The sequence below is a fragment of the Helobdella robusta genome (genome assembly GCF_000326865.2).
Source record: "Helobdella robusta unplaced genomic scaffold HELROscaffold_3, whole genome shotgun sequence".
Taxonomy (NCBI): Eukaryota; Metazoa; Annelida; class Clitellata; order Rhynchobdellida; family Glossiphoniidae; genus Helobdella; species Helobdella robusta.
In genome coordinates, this window is record NW_008704501.1 from 1160967 (window position 1) to 1179469 (window position 18503).

Here is an 18503-nt window from a genome sequence, read left to right on the forward strand (position 1 = left end):
CTATACTGGCCCTCGAACGCACCCGCACACATTTTCAGTGCGCTTCAAGGTCTGGTCTCACTCTTTTGTTTTCATCAATTTCATTAAATTTTACAAATTTTATATTTTTATAGTTTATTAATAAGTATTTATTCATTATTTAAAAATTTTATTCATTTTGATTATTTTTCAATGGAATTATTTTCATGCTCTTGCAAAATATTTGATTTAAAATCCTCGTGTTTGGCAACCATGATAAATTACTAATTCAAAAGTTACTGTAAAAAATAACAAAAAAATATAAAAACTAAATTTACAATTTGGTTTATTTTAAAAAATATTAAAAAATTAAAATTCAGTCTACATATGTAATTAGAAATCAACGTAATAATAAAAGTAAGTCTGAAATTTTGGTTGAAGACAAATTTAATGAAAGGATTACACACACTCAAGTCCTTAGGAATGACAGCAGATTTTTGCACGGTCTGTCACGCGATAAAAAATTCACATTGATAAATTTTAAACCTCTTTCGATCTGACCTTCAAAAATGTTGATCAGCTAATCTTGAAAGTTATTTAAAAATTCGTACTGCCAATCAATCGCGTGTGTATGTTAGCTGTCAGGACATGGAAAAAAAATCATATATAAATACATATGTGTGTGTGAATTACTTAAAAACACCTTAGTTTGCGATCTTATCTAATTAGATAGGAATTGCACAAAGCTGTTGTTTTAACTCGGGCTACTGGCGAGTCCCGTAAGAGATGAAACGCCTCTAGCCTAAAATGAGTTATGTGTTCCAAAATGCACCTTTGGTTGTGGTTAGAAGATGGAGTTCTTTATGTAGTCGTACTGGCTGATGTATCTGATGACAAATCAACTTATTTTCACCCATATTTATAAATATATATATGGTTAAGACTATACAATAGATACAATTGTTAAGAGATATCACTGCAGCTTCAGTAATCTGTAATTGAGTTAAATAAACAATGGAGGCTGATAAATAGCGGAGAAATGGCAATGGATAACAATGAACACATGAAAAATTAAATTTAAACAACGGTTATAGATGGTATCGTGAATTGTTTTGTAAAAAGAGGATCGACGCTAAAAATTTTTTTTAACTTTTTTACGTTTCGTTTTCGTTCTAATTTTTTTGATTACATTCCGTTTCAGTTTTTTGAAAAATTTTCGTTTTCGTATTCTTTTCGTTGTTTTAACGCATTCCTTTTCCGTTAACGAAATCCCACTAAGTAGGATCGCACCAGGTAATCAAGACATATATTCCTTAAAATCGCTCTTTCAAAATTATCATTCATATCCTCCGCTGCTAACATCTTCCAAATAATTTTCTAAATTTATGATTAATAAAAATATTTCAGTGGATGAGCGTACACGTCAACAACAACATCAACAACATTATAAACAACAACATCATCAGCAGCATCGACAGCATCAACAACAACAACATCAATCCCTCACTCAAACGACAAAACTCAACAGATCAGCGTCAGACCGATATCCCACGCATCACTTCTTCCATCTCATGCATCTTTCCTCTAATGATTCCATTAACGCGATCACAACAAGAAAAATAATATTGGCGAAAAGTTTCATAATAATAATAACAACAATAATCATAATATTGGGAACATATTTTATTTCAACTAAAAACATGCATTAATAAGATATAATAACAATGTATAAAAAGTGACAAGTGCAAAGTGCTAAGAAGCCACACATCGAATTATTGATACATGCTATTTTGTTTACAATAAATAAAGTACGAGGAAGAAATTACAGATAGAATTAAATTGTTTTTAAAAGAATCCGACCATAAAATATTTATTGTTAACAAATCGAATTTATTTAGAAAACCTATTGGAAATATTTCGCAAGATTGAATAGTTACTTCGCAATGTTTATAAAATTTTTTCAATAAGTTTTTCCGTCTGTTTGTTGGTCTTGTACAGTTTTGAGTTGGACAGGTTTGTCTTGCGGCAGACAGTAAGCTCCAGAATTTCAATAATGTCACCGTAAAAAAAACAGCCATACCTGGATGCAAGGTGTCAAACATGGCCGATATAGGACGTATTCCATCTACAATGAAGTCTGCAAAAATGAAACAAATTGATTTTGCTTACAGTCTCAAACAGCTGTCAAGCAATCCGCTAATTTTGTCATTTCAATTGTCATTTCAACACATTTCAATTGTTCTGCCTAGTGTTGCGATTGCGCGCAAATGTATAGAAACATAAAACCAGGATGAGTAGTGTGCAAAAGTGAAAAGAAGAAAAAAAGTGTATCTCTTTAGATAGGCTGGATACGTGTTTCGTCTCTACCTGGGACTCATCAATAGTCCGAATATCAGAACCATATCGCAGTGTTTTCTTTATATAGCCCCACAAATTACTTCGTTAATTTGTGGTGTTTTTTTTAATTATTTTGAGAATCGTTAGTTTTAATCGTTAGGATTTGCGATCTGACACTAGCATAGCAGAGAGGGTACAATTGCTTAGTCGTTATGTCCCATCTATAGAGATTGGTGTTGGTGGCAACTACTTGTTCAACTATTTTCTGGTTTCAATAATAATAATAACAATAACAATGAAAATAATAATAAAATAATAATAATAATAATAACAACAATAATAATGAAAATATCGTTGTTTTTAAACTATTCACAGCAGTGGTGCTTTGATTAATATTAAAGTAGGTATTATTGAGAGCCATATAATCATTTAACCTCTTTTAATTTACGAATTATAAACATTTGATTGATAGCTTTGGTGTCTCTAGGTATTCCATGCATGGCATCTCAGCAAAATGAGTTTTTGGATTTTTTATCAACCGTTTAAAAATATAAAAATTGTTTTCTACTTTCAAAACGTGTTTGTATTATTAGATCGCCATCGTGACACAAACCGCTACAAGTAAATAAATTTTTAATCTCATCTATCCGGAATTCCAGATGCAATCAGCAACAATCCCACTGGATAAGCAGATACTTCTGTGTGTAGATGGTCACGTAGATAAGTGGGATGTTGTTGGTTGGTTGGTTGGTGGAATGTGCATATATATGTGTATCGGACGTGAAAGTTTAGATAAACTTCTCAAATTTTAATTTTGTTAATTATAAGGTAATTAAGTTGTGGACAAATAATTGAAGTTAAAAGATCTGCAGATGTCAACATCACATCACATAAAAGACCAACACTCACTGCTGATATCAAGGGAAGTATTAAATTCATTTTAAGTACTTCAATAATTTTATGTATTATTAATTTATGTTTATTATTTGTAATAATTATGGAATTGAAATTTTGTATGAAGACACGGCAACGATGCAATCAACAACTCGCGTGTTGGTCAAATATTTTCATTTTAATGTTTCCAATGGGAGTACTTTGTTGAATGAAAACACTTTTTATTTCGTGATCGTTCAAATTTGTTTTGATTGTTTCTATTGCAGAGAATTTGCTTACAATTAAAGATTCTGCACGTTCATGTGTTATGCTATGCCAGGCCTCCACATTCTGTCGCTCAAAAAACAGACTTTGTTCAAAATGTAAGAGGAAGTAATTTCACTGTAAAGAACAGCGCGCATATGTCCAACCTCAACAACGCTAATCAATATCCTCTCTTCATGTTTTCCATTTGATCAGCACCTCGTTGTTCGTTTTGTACATTCGCCTGTAATCTTCAATGGGATGTTCAACTTTTAAGAATTCTCTGCGGCATCTGTCTGTCCTCCAGGTCTTGTAAACTCCAGAAATAATTACATGCTGGAACTTTTTTGAATTGATTTTGAATTTGGAATTTGACTACGGTATAATTGGGATTGTTTGAGATGATGGTTGTTTAACGAGCGACTTTGTGTTTGTTGTGTGGTGATAAGATCATTTGTACGCGCGGAATATCTTGTAAAAGTTTGCCAAACATTTTATGCGCATTTTTATCACAATCATCATAATAAAGGTTGCAGATATTTTTCGTCAGAGGGCTTTTCTGTTTATTCAATATTAGTTTATTAGTTTTTTTAGTTTATAATTTTTATTTGTTCCTCTCAAGCATTCAAAACAAATAATTAGTTGATTGATTGGTTGATTGACTGACTGATTGACCGACCGACTGATGATCGGTTGCACGATCGATTAACTGATTAATTGATAACGCTTGTTAAAATAGAGTATAAAATTTTACGGTATAAACACTTTTTACGTTGTAAGAATTTTTTGTTTTTCAAGTTAGTAGCATATTGAACTTCTTACTAATACAATAACATTCAAATATATTGACTGGTCTGTTAATTAAACATAAATGAAAATTAAAGAATATTTTATTTCTTATCATCTAATGATAATTTATTTAATAATCTCTTAGAGGTATTTTAATACGCACCACACAATCTACCACACCATTATCAGATCGCTTTTTAATAAAAAATTGTCCTCATCAACTGCAGAATTGCAATAAGCACGAAGTCTGAAAAACATTGCCTGCGGACTAAATAGGATCAATTTAAAAATGTATTGAAAAACAAATGAACGGTATATTTGTAACTGGCAACTAACTAACCATGCATATAATTACTAAGATGGAATCCATGAAAAGATACGCAGGGTCCCCTCGGAATATTGAGAGCGCTTGAAATTTCAAGTGCACATCAAACGATCACAAACTTGGTGCATGTACATAGAATTATAAAGTGCTAGATCGTTGTATCGTCATTTTTTTATTGCTACATTTATTATCAAAAGTTGTTTCAATGTTCCCAACATTATTATCGCATGCAAATATTTCAATTGAACGCTCAACTCGCAAAAGCCACATACATTCACGCATATTACACAAACACACACACAAACGCAAGGCATACAACATGCTCGCATAAATACTAATCATGAAGATACTTATAAAGATGTATGTATAAAATTGTGCCCATTCAACAAATTGACAGATTTATACACTCATATATTCTCTCGCACAAATCAAATTTGCATCCATTCATACGTCAACTTCCAAAAAGCTCCAAGCGGATAAATGCCCGCACGCGCATGAAGAAAGATTTTAGAGACGCCAGTTGCACGTTCACATGCACACACCACACAGTCTTGAAACTTTTCTGCACATGTAATCAGGTTGTTACGCATACACAAACAAAGGTACTTAGACATCAAATATGTACACTTACACATATTTTACCTGTAAGGAAAATTTTCTTTTCTTGGATTTTTGCCGCTTTGACGTCCTCCCCCCAGTGATTCAAAACAGCTGCAAATAAGATTGTTCAGCGCAAATAATATTTCAGGTCGGTAACGCGATGAGATGCGTGCCAGACCGACCGCATGAACACTCATTTGAATGAAGTCAATCAACGTCAACGTTGAAGCTCCACTCTGTCATCCTGGCTTTAAGAGGAGAGAGAACCAAGTTAGACCTGACGACTTGTACCATCCACAGCTCGGTCCTAAATATTCATATATTATCACAAACCAGTGGCGGATCAAGACAACTTTAGCAAGAGGGCAGCATTTTGAAAATGTTTAAATCTTGACTGGGGAGGCCAAAATTTTTATGGGAGGCCAAAATTTGTGGTAGTGTGGCTGATGACTTTTTCGGTCGATTTTATACAAAAAACCTCCTTTCACCATCATCATCGTCGACATCGCATTTATTACGATCATTGTCGCATTCATTAAAATCGTCGTCGTCGTCATCATCATCATTGTGTTTGCCATGATCATGATTATGATCATCATAAACAAGTCCGATCTTTGTTAAGTTCTAATCTCATTCAGCATTGGTTGCAAACAAATTCCTGTTAGTTCATTGTTGATGACGATGTTGTTGATGGTGATGATGCTGCTGTTGTGGATGTCAGGCGGCCACCAGCTAACGATGTTTTTGTTGTTGCTAATGACGTTGCTAATGTTCACTATTTAGATTATACGCCGTATATAGAGCTTGTGTGCAGCAGGAATATCGTAGAACGTTATGCAAAGAATTTTATGTACAAAATGTTATGTACTAATTTAAAGCTTTGTGTCTGTATGTTTTTATTATCATTATTACTATTATTGTTATTTTCTCTATTGGCATTCCTCAGAGGATTGAACTGTAATTAAATGCTGTGTTGAGAAAACAACTTTTCAACTCTAGTCTTAAATTATTTGATGGAAGGATCTGCTTCAATGTTGTCGGAAGATCGTTCCATATTTTTAGCAGAGCAACCTGCACACATCTGTCACCCTGTGTTGTTCTAGTCATTAGAATTGCCATCGTTTTTAACATGCATGTCCCACATCAACTTCAGCTCTCTTACAAAACACCTCCTTCAAATATTTCGGACTATCACCATGTTTGCAACCATGAGCCAGCACTGCTACCTCAAATCTTATCCGTTCCCTGATCGGTAGCCAGTGGAGACTCTCCAACCACTTGGTGATGCGACAACGTCTACTGTGACCAATGACCAATTTGGCGGCAGCATTCTGGATTCGTTTAACTTTATTCTTTTTTTCCTGCCCTCCAGCATCATGCAACAACGAATTGCAGTAGTACAATCCCGACAGTCCCGAAGTCACCACCAGACTATTAAAAATGTCAGCAAGAAGGCATTTCTTGACCAATACAATCTTTGTAGCTGTAGAAAGAAAGTACTATATATATATATATATATTTACAATATTCTATAAATTCTACCGAATGTGTGGCGTTAATATGTTTGTAGTTCGTTTTTTCAACTACAAACATTTTAACGCAAGTCATTCGGTAGAATTTATAGAATATTGTAAAAATTATGGTCTATTACCAACATATATATATATATATATATTATATATATATATATATTTCATTCAGCAGTTTAAATGTGGAACAGTTTCCCTCTGGCTGCAAGCATGCTATCATAACTCCGCTGCTGAAGAAACATAATCTAGACGAAAATGATGTTGGGAATTACAGACCAATTTCTAATCTGTCTTTCCCATCTAAAATTAGAGAACGTGTGGTTGCCAGGCAAACACTCAGTTACTTGAACAATAACAATTTAATGCTGAAATTTTAATCTCGATTCCGTCAGTACTATTCGACTGAAACTGCTCTTTTGCAAGTTTTCTCAGAAATGTACGGGGCAATTGATGAACAAAATGTGGCAATGCTAGTCTTTCTTGATAAGTCATCCGCATTGAATTGCGTAGATCACAAATACTTTTAACGAGACTACGTTGCAGTTTTGGAATCTCTGGTGCTGTTCTGAGGTGGTTTGAGTCGTATCTGGTAGGTAGATAACAACAGGTATCATTCGGTGGTAAATTGTCTGAGGTTAATGTTTTGTTGTCTGGTGTGCCACAAGGTTCGGTTCTAGAGCTTATTCTATTCCTGATCTATACATATGAAATACTAAAGATAATAGAATCAATTGGTTTTTCAGGGCATGCTTTTGCGGACGACTTACAAATTATTGTTACGAGCAGACCAGATTCTTTTAAATCAGAATTGGACAAATTGGTTGAATGTTTGTCTGGGGTCAATAAGTGGATGCAAAACAATGGTTTAAAACTAAACCAAAACAAAACAGTTTTTTTACCAATCGGAACATGGCAGCAACTCTCAAGAATAGACATAGATTCAATAACTGTTAATGATGAGGGCATCCCATTTTGTGAGCAGCGGCTAATCTGGGCTTCATAATTGATTCAGGTTTGTCAATGAAACAACACATTAAGAAGCTCTCAGCCGAATGCATGTTTCAAATCAGGAAAATCAATCAAATTCGACGATCCCTAGATGCATCCACGTTACAGACGTTGGTTCATGCATTTGTGCACTCACGCGTCGACTATTGCAACAGTTTGTTTTATGACTTACCTGATCGATCCATGGCTGTACTGCAGTCAATACAGAATCGAGCCGCAAAAGTTGTTATTGGAGCTCAAAAATACGACCATGTGTCTCCAATATTGAAGGAACTTCATTGGCTAACCGTCGACAAAAGAGTGTTGCTCAAAATTTCAACACTTGTCTACAAGTCTATCAACGGTCTAGCTCCATCTTATTTGTCTGACTGGTTCAAAAAGAGATCTTCAAAACCATTTGGAGCACACTTGAGATCCTGTTTCAAACCTGCTGTTGATCCCAACAACGAGTCTCAGTTTAGGCTCTCGTAATATTGCTGTTTCTGGACCAACTGTTTGGAACAACCTGCCTGCTGCTCTCAGAAATCCGGACCTAAACCTGCGTGATTTCAAGAAGAAACTGAAAACTCATCTATTTTCATTGTAATGCATTATTGATCGATTCTTTCTGTTTAGTCGACATGTTCTAAATATTATTTCGTATTTTCGTTATATTGAATCGATTACTTTTTCTGTTTATGACCAAATTTTAATCTTATTTCTGTACGATGCATTATGATTTCTCGTTTGTTATCTCAATTATGTTGCTAAGTTCAGTTTTTGTTAGATAGCGCTTTTGAGATTCGTTTAAATAGCGCTTCATAAATGTTTCAATAATAATAATAATACTAATAATAATAATAATAATAATAATAATAATAATAATAATAATATTGATGAAAATCACAGCATGTTCAGCGTTAACTTCAAATTTAATTTTTCGATTTTTTTTAACGGTAGATCGTAAATCATTTTCAAGTTTCTTTAGTTCAAAACCAAAATTTTTGTTTATTTTATGCATAATAGAACAGAAAAGCTTTTTTCGGTATTCCTATACCGTATTCTGTGTTCAAATTGATATGTTGTGTTTGTGCCCAGATGCTCAAATATATATGTATACTGTGCATCTACTCTACTTTGTTGATTCTTTGTTTGTTTAAAGTGAATACTTAGTTTCACAAGCTTCAACATTGTAAAATATAACACTTTAAAGTGTTTTCATTATCGATGATTCTTCTGTTTCTAAATTTATTGGTGGGAAGAATTCCAAATGCCCGTTGTTGAATATTTATTATCGGATGTCTTTGTTCTATGTGTATTGATTTGGCTAGTCGTAAATTATAATGGTGGTCCAAGATTTGTCTAGTAATTTCAGTTTTGTGTTTCTCTTTCATGTGATTCTTTATTGCGCCACTTTGTAGGTGTGAGTCTTCTCTACAACTTGGTCGTCGTCATACCAATATATTCAGAATTATGGTGCCCAAACTCACCAATATTACATTTGAACAAATATATTAGATGGCTATGATCTATTATCGATTCTGGCTTACTAGTGCAGTTGTTTTTCATCACAAGAGATGACGTTTTTTGGTTGGAGTAGTATATTCGAAATTTAATAAAATCATTCTCGTTGATTGCATGGACTTTATTTTTTATGATTCTTTTCATAATTTTTCATCCTGTTCGAAAGCTGTTGACATGTGATTCTTATAATATATTACTATGTTCTTTTTGTTACTATTGTTAGTTGCATTGTTGTTGCTGATTATTTGTTCTTTGCGTTCTATTATTTTCTGAATCATGGAATTTTTATATACATTGTTAATAAGTAGTTTAGTGATTCTATCTAGTTCTGTTCTCAATCTTTCTATATCAGAAGCGTGTGTGTAGGCTCGGTTTACAAAAGCAGAGATTGTACTCTCTATATATGTTTGATAACATTCACTATTGCCGTTGAGGCATAGACCTTTGTTTGTTGCTTTGGTTTAGACTGAGGTTTTAAATTCATTTTGCACATTTTGTATTAGTACGCCTAGGATTGGCAGTTTGTTGTCAGTTGATTTTACCATTGTAATCTTTAATTTTGTCATGTTTAATCGTTGTAGAAGTCTGGCTATGTGACCATCGTCTTCATATGTAACAAAGATATCGTCGACATATTGGCAGTATATATTAGGTTTTAGCTCTGGTTCTTCTTTAAATAACATTTCTTCGATATGTCCAACATAGAAGTTTGCGAAGAGTACTCCCAATGGAGAGTCCATTGCTACACCGTCTATTTGCTAATATAGTGTGTTACCCGGGCCAACAAAGACGCTTCGGCTGTACATATTCTTAGTAGTGCAACTAATTCATCTATTGGAATTGGTAGTGATGAATGACTGGAATTGTATATTCTATCTATGATTATGCCGATTGTGTCCTCTACAGGGACATTTTAAAGAGTGATTCCACATAAATAAATAAAATAAATAAATATATAGATATATATATAAACTTACTTATTTAATTATATTTATTTTTTACATTTTTTGTATTTATTGTTTTAATTTTTAGGCTTCAAACCTGAATGAACTGCTGCAAAAATTTAGCTTGTCTTAACGAGATCCCAATACAAAATGAGCTGTACTTGTGTGCGCAAAATATTTTTATTGCTCGATCAACTGTTGTACAAGAATGTATCTAACAATTGTTATTTTGACCATGTATGTCCGAACAATTATCATCAAACTATCCTGATAATTTAATCTATGTTGTCATAAAAACTGTGGCAAACAAATAAACTACTCAAATTAGATGATGATAATGACAATTATTCAGACTATTGGAAAGACGTTTAACCCTTTATTGTTTCAATGCAAATAGCGAACTGATGGCTGGTCCACTGATTCAATCTGAACAAAAACATGAACAAAAACTAAATGTTTCAACAAACATATCCTGCTTTCTTATATAATATTAAAAAAAATTCATGGTGTTTGCACGTGCATATGTATGTCTGATTTTATGTGTATTGATGTGGGTATGATTGTATGCTTATGCTTGTTTGTATGTTGTGTGTATGTATACATATGCATATAATGCATGCTTATAAACGAGAGAAAGGTTTGTCACGTTCCTTTGGGATTTAAGTCCACTGAAATTATTCAACTCGGTTGATATGAATTGAAGTAAATTTAAATACGTGATAGGATGGCATGCTAGTATGGATGTAGTGAATGTTTCTTCGTTCAGATGTTTAAAAAGGTGGTTATTTATAAATGGATAAGTGAATTCAGATGCATGTTTGAATATCCAAATGCATGAATGAATATTCAAATGCACAAATGTATGAATAGCAAAATGTGGATAATCATGTATTTAGATGTCAACACCGAGAAGATCTAACCAGTGCAGAGGTTCACGACTTAATATGTGGAGGAATATTTGATAAAATTTGTTGAAATATAATTTATTAAAACAGAAATAATCAAATAAATAAAGCTCATTGACAAAAACAATACACGCGCCCCTGGCTAGCTAACTGAAAAAGTGAAGAAAGGGAAACTTATCTATAAAGCAAAGTAAATAAAACTATGGAAAGTTAAAAATTAAATGTTTTAGAAACACAAATATATAAAATCTCAGCACATATTGCAGATATTTACTTAATGCGCATAAAACACAATGAATAAGTCGTCAACCTCTTGTGATGAATGCTTGACGTCATGCTAATGTAATTAAAATGCAAATTCGTCAATTACCTCTTAAGGATGTTATGTTCCAACGCCGTTGATTTCGTATTCAGCGTCTTCTGTATTGTATTGTGTTATGTTTTAAATGTTGATTGAGATCAATTGATGAAGAAGGTCAGACCATTTGCTATGCTGTTTTCCTTGTTCATGAGACTCTTTGTTACTAAATAAATAACACCCCATGATTCATGAAGCCACGCTTCCTAACAATCGATAATTTAAAGAAAAAACATCAGATCTGCCTCGCTCTGTGTTGAATCAAGACAACATTGACGGGGAGCTAAGTTTTGAAAATGTTAAAATTGTAATAGTTGACATTGCCCTCTGCCCCCTAGATTCGCCACTGGCTTCGTCAGACCCCACGAAAGTTTATTTACAACCAACAACACAAATGAGCTAAAGTCTCAATGAATCCAATTAACCATGGTCTAAGCTACTAAGTCTTTTCAGTTGAAGATAATTGATGTCCAAATTTAAAGAAAAGTGATGCAACGAAACGATTAACCAGTCTGCAGTTGGTAGCAATTCGAATTTGTTTTTTTTAATGAATGCAGTGATGGAATGTTACAAGTCTGTACATCAAATCATGCCATCTTCATGTCTGCCGCTGAATTTTGATTGATACTAATTGTTAACTTTGGCAATTTAATGACTTTAAATTGGAAGCAACGATTGCTTTAATAAAAAATAAATTGCTATCAAACAACATGAGAAATTGATTGAGGCATGTTGAGAATCCATAAAAAATAAATTTAATTCAATAAGGCGTGAGTCCCGCCAGTAAGTCAAAAATTAAATTAAATTTTTTTGTCTCATCAATTGTGACACTCAGATAAAAAATAGCTTGCTGCTGCTTATATCTATGTGGGGCGTTCTTGTGTGTGTGTGTGTGTGTGTGTGTGTGTGCATGTATGTGAATGTGTGTGTGTGTGTGTGTGTGTGTGTGTGTGTGTTCTTGAGTTAGTTTCATATTATATATTTATTGTTTTTATTTGTTTTTATTTTGAATGGGATATTGTGATAAGGTGGAAATGTTGGTTGGCACAAAAGTAGAGCATTGAACTCATGTTGTTGAACCAGAAAGAATTTTCTTATTACATTAGATGCGCACGTAATGATGTCAACTTTTTTTTCTTAGAAAACGGAAGCAGCCTCGTGCTAAAAAATATAGAGGCGGAAAATTAACTTCAAACATTTCAAACAACAACTAGAAGAAAAAGTGTTGAAAAATTTTTTCTTGATTGACGGTTTTAGGAAAGGCACATGCGTGTGCACGCACATTTGTGTGCATATATGCGTGTGTGCACATGTGTATGTGTATATCCCTGTGTTTTTGCGCTTACTTGTATGTGTGCATGCATGTGAATGTATGTTAGTGCACATATTCATAAACACATGGGTATCTACACATGCACCTCCTCTGCATATATGCATGTTTCTAAATGTCTGTTTGTATTTTTGTACTGGGAAACTGTGTGACCGCTTCAAGTGGGCAGCTGGATAGCTCATTGATGAAACTATGAAACTGTCCTTCCTGCCTTGTTGTGACCGGGTTCAAACGCAACACGAGCTATTCAATGATTAGGATAGGTGTGAGAATGATTATGATGATGACGAGGAGGAAGATGGTGGTGATGATGGTGGTGGTGATAGTGGTGACTACCGTGATGACATTAATGATGACAAAGATGATGTTGAAAAAGCAAAGTCAGATACAATACTAATGACCGTATTGGTTGCGGTGCTGCAAATAAAAATACAGAACATTGAATGAGCTGGGGAGCAAGCAAAAGCACACTCACCTTCCTCTGAATAAACTTCTGACTGCGCAGGAAATATGCGACAACAAGGATTTGTGTGGCGTAGAAAACTGGCAAGAAAATCATCGGAGAAATAAAACTCAGTGAATTCACTTCAACAATAACTATTAAGAAATGTTATCTAAAGTATTGTAAAAAATACTTTTTTAATTAATAATATTAACAGCACTATCAATCAATCAAACTGCTATTTTGCAAAAAGATGGGTCTTGAGATCTCTCTGAACATCGTAAGTGATGGAAAAGTAGTCAGAGATAGAGGTAGAGAATTTCGTGGAATAGGATCAGAAAAAGCAAATTCTGATTTAGTATAAAGGTGTTTAACCCGAGTTAAGAAGAAGTGAGTGTGAGAAGACAATCGTAAACCGGGGCGTGTAGGTTCAATTAATATATCTGATAAGTACCTAAGAAATAATTTAGATTGAGACTATAACATTAATGTGCAAATTTAAAAAATTATTCATATTGTATAATTTCATTGATGATGTATAATTTAGATATATTTACATTAATGTGTAATGTAATATGTGTGGTTTGTGTGTGTGTTTACATTATATTTTTTATTTTACTGGCCAGTGCAAAAGTACAGGCTATGGAGATATATGAGGATAGATAGGGGCATTAGCAACCAGACGAGCAGCAAAGCTTTACTTAAAGGAAGGAGTGTAGAATCAGGAAGATTAGTAATATTACCAACGATATTATTATCAATATTAATTATAATCTTAATATTAATATAATAAGACTTTTTAAATTTTTAAAATTTTTTTTCGTCACGTCTTTTAAAAATTCACTGCCAATAAAGGAAAGGATTTCAACCAGAAACGCGGAAATTTTTTAAAATCAAATACTATTTATTGAAAAATAAATTACAATATAATTAAATAAAATAATTAAAATAAAGCAACATCATTATTATGTTTGTGCAAGTCAAGTATTGCTTGCAAAAAATTTAAAAAAATTGGTTTGAAACTTAAACATAATATTTTAATTTTATTTAAAGGGTTCTTTTTTGTGGAAGCCGCAGGGCCTGTCAACCCCTTACTTCTCGTCTTGTTGGTATCTCATTTTTATATTGTTTTTTTTCTCTCAATATTCTGTCCATATTTGCAAATCAATATTTTCCCTTGCGTGCCTGCATTAAAGCCATCATCTCTCAAGAAAACGATGGAAAATTTTTGAACTTGAACTTTGACCTGAATCAATCAGAAGATACGCCTGCCGCTACATCCGCGTTTGTCATCAATATCTTCAGATCTATGATATCATCCGATTTTTTCTTCATATATCATCAATACCATCATATTTCTTTTTTTATATCATTAATGATATCATCCAACATTTTATATTTATTATTTCGATGCATCGTCACAGCAATTTAACTGTAAGGACAACTTCTCAGCCATCGTCACCAGTACTTAACAACGCATAACATTGAAAACAACAGAGCTAACATGAATCAAAGCGATCATTACATTTTTAATTTGTGACAAAAATTGTACAATTTATTGTTTGTGTGTGCGTTTGTGTTTGTGTGTGTATGTGTGTGTGGTATGTGTGTGTGTGTGTGGCGTTGTGTGGTATGTGTGTGGTGTGTATGTGTGTGTGTGTGGCGTGGATGTGTGTTTACATTAATCAAGTAGTAAAATAGTTAAAACAAAGCAATGAACATATACGATTGATCAATAAAACCAAAGTTAGTTGAAGTTTTGTTTAAAATTCCATTCAATGGTATTTGAATTTAAACAAAAATGCAGCATGTTTCATCTAGTATGATTAAACGTTGATGAATTGGGTGACCAAATGGTGTAATGTTTTAAGACTCCTAACCCAGCGTTGCAGACACCAGGTTCGAATGCAAACAGATTCTCGCCTGCCATATGCAATCACTGCGTGATACGTCGATTCACACATCTTCTGAAATTTTTTGGAGGGAGATCTTAAAAGAGAAAAATGTTATTTGTTCGGAGAGTGCTTTAAAAATCATTCAAAATGGAATGCAGTAGAGCATGCAATCTCTGATCAACGAAACGACATTGGAGTAGTTGTGACAGATGTGTTGTGTTTTTCACGAGCAACAATTCATCATCATTTTACTTAACATAAAAACAAATCCGTTTTGCACTTGTACACGTGTAACGTGAACATTTTCCACTGAATGCTGCAATAAAATAGGGAAGAAGTTTTTATGGGAATTAATTTTATGGAGTTAGCAATATTTCTCGAACGAATATTTTGTTGTTAAAATATATCAACATTTATTATTGTGTGTAGCCATGTATTCAAGTTAAACTAAAACTAATGCATTTCAATAAGTTTCAGCACTTTTATCATCATTATTACCATCATCATCAACACTGCCATCATCATCATCATCCTGGTACGTGAAACAAACGTTACTCACACGCACGATGACGAAAACAAAATTATCATCCCACGCGCACAATTAATCACGCACCACACAACAACACGCGCGCACAAAGACATTATACACAGAATACATTGCATATCAAGAACGTGATGCATACATACATATATAGCACATTGGTACACACACGCACGCACACACATGCACCCACAGGCACGCACACACAGGCACGCTCACACACGCACGCACGCACAACCGTCTCAGGCACATTCATCGCACGTGAATTATAACAGGAGATGGCGTGCACACCATGATGTCGTGCATTCCGTGTACAGCCGGGCGGACAAATGAATGCGTGTGCATCTTGCGTGCGTGTTTTCTTGTGTGTGCGTGTGCGCGTGTACGTGTTTGGTGGTCTAAATGAGTCATTCTTTTCTTTCAGTCAGTTGTTTTGCTCCACTTCCCATCCAAGCATTCTTGCTTAACGTGAATAAATTATGCAATAATTATGTACCTCCGCATGAACGAATAAATAAATAAACGGACGAACGAATAAATGAATGAATAAATAAATAAACGAATTGATTCGCTCACTTATTCACTCAATTGTTTTTCCTCTTTTTCATTCACGATAAAGTATTAAATTTTTTTAAAAAGTAGGTCGAGTGGTCTTGCACAGGGAGCCCTATTATTACCTTTTTAAAATAATTATCTGTCGTCAAACAAACAACTGGATATTTTTATTTTGTTCTTGACATTTTGGAAACAAATTTAATTTTTGTCTAGATTTTAAAAAAATAACTTTGTTAAGGCAATTGTTGAGCTCTTAAAATAGAACAGCACAATGGACAGCACATTCTATTTGCTCGTTTGCAGCGTTCGACCAGATGAATTCCCAAAACTGTTTCAAAAATTTTCAACGTTTTCAAACTGAAACAATCTGCTAGGCTGTTTGGCCGACGACAATGCTTTCTAATAAAACAAGCAAGTATGCATTCTTTTGTACGTGTCAGCTTGAGTTGATTGTAAATTTATTTAAAAAACAGAAAAAATTAATAATAATCATTTATATGCGAGTTTGAAATTTCAATCTATACTATTTATTAAGTCATCTGCTTTCAATGTAGTTACGATCTATAAATGACTGCATGAAATGAGTACAACTTACACTTGCCATTTACATGCATTCAGTTTTTTGTTTCATTACATGACAGCGTTTTACTGGTAGATTACATACCTGTGCTGTGTCTGTGTGCATTCGCCACTGTTTTTAAAAAGCAAGAACACAATGATTTTGTTGGCAAGGAACTGAGCGAGCAGTGCAGCCCAACAACAGAAGAGTTTGTTTGTTTCGAACGTTTGTCAATCAATCACATTGCTGCAATTGTTCCGAGTGTCCGCAATTTTTCATCCAACTTTGGTTTGAGTGTTAAAAATTTGAAATATTTTTAACTTGCAATCAAAAATTTCTCAAGTTTGTGTTTTTTAAGATGTCTGTGTGTAATGGTGTGCTGTTGTCTGTAGCATTTATATTTAACAATTACGTACTTAATTTTATAAGATGTTAGCGAACGCACCAAGCAACCACACCATTTAAAACTATTATACATAGTTAACTGTAAAGCGGGAGGCTGTGGACGAATTTATAGGAATAATGTGAAACTTTGCTGAAAGTGTTTATTTATATAAAAAAATCAATTTATGAATTGATGTTATAAATATATTTTGAAATATATTTGAGATGTTATTTGTTGATTAAGTCATGTGAGTGTTCAATCAACATAATGGCGGTGATCTCGTTACTTACGTCCGAAATTTGAGTTCAAATTTTCAGACAATTTCGAAATAAGGTAGAACGTTCCCTGACATCATCACACGACAAACGTTCACATCATTTTCTCGCATTAGATCTTTAAACACATCACATCCAAACATTTCCAGATGAACAAGCAAGTTGTTAACGAATGACGACACTCTGCAGCTCTGTAGCCTGTGTTTTAGCAACTGTTTCGTAAGGATCTTACGACTTTTAAGCGTGACATATACATCATTATTGTGCAAATCCATTCTTTCATATTTTTTTAAGTTCTAACTTTTCCATTTGAACTTATAAATCATTCAAAAGTTTTCAATTTGTACTGCTAATTTAAGTGCTTCGTGTACAATATCAGGAGTTTTGGTATCAGCTTCGCATGTAGTAATTAAAACATCATCCAAGCTACTTGTTTGATTTCGGATTGCTTTGAGACTATCTATTTTGGCTTCCCAAAGAGTATCCTACCATGAGTAACTTAATCGGAAAGTATTTGACCAATAAGCAAGTACGCGCGGCAAAATGTCGCAAAATGAACCAAAAATGATGAATGAATTTAGGTGAGACACAAAATATGGGGCGCCAAAAAAAATACAAGCGTACAAAATAAATTTTAGTTAGAAAAACGTTTGAAAAAATTATGATCAAATTTATAAATTTTCTGATTAAAGTAATTTAACAAATTATTAGCATGAAAAAAAAACTTCCAGAAAAAACTAATTTCTGTTAAAAAAAATATAAGTTTAACTAAATCTATTTTCAGCTTATTTTTATTATATAAAAAATATTAGTGTTTATTTTGCAGGCAGCATTTGGCGGCCTCAGTTACTGTGCGCCCTCTGGTGGCACCCGACCCCCCTAAGGCCGGCACCGAATACTCTTTATGTATATTCAACCTTTAACTCAGTTTCACAAATGCAGAAAATGCAAAAAATATTTCCTCATTTATAAACTCTTAATAAATTTAAGACTGAAATGTGCATTTTTGTGAGTAGCGAGACAGCAAAAAAGTTGCAAGCAGGATGAACGAGTGCTGCAGAGTAAGTGATGCAAAAAAATTATTTCTCTACCTTCTATCACTTTTCAAAATGTAAACATCAAACAATT

The 18503-nt window shown here is 33.5% G+C and overlaps 1 protein-coding gene across 1 annotated transcript in view; it reads right to left on the bottom strand.

The window, feature by feature from the left end:
- Window positions 1-18503, bottom strand: part of HELRODRAFT_66265 (hypothetical protein) — a gene marked incomplete at both ends in the record, with an annotated part of 50233 nt that overhangs the window by 11724 nt on the left and 20006 nt on the right. The gene's annotated exons all lie outside the window — the stretch shown is intronic.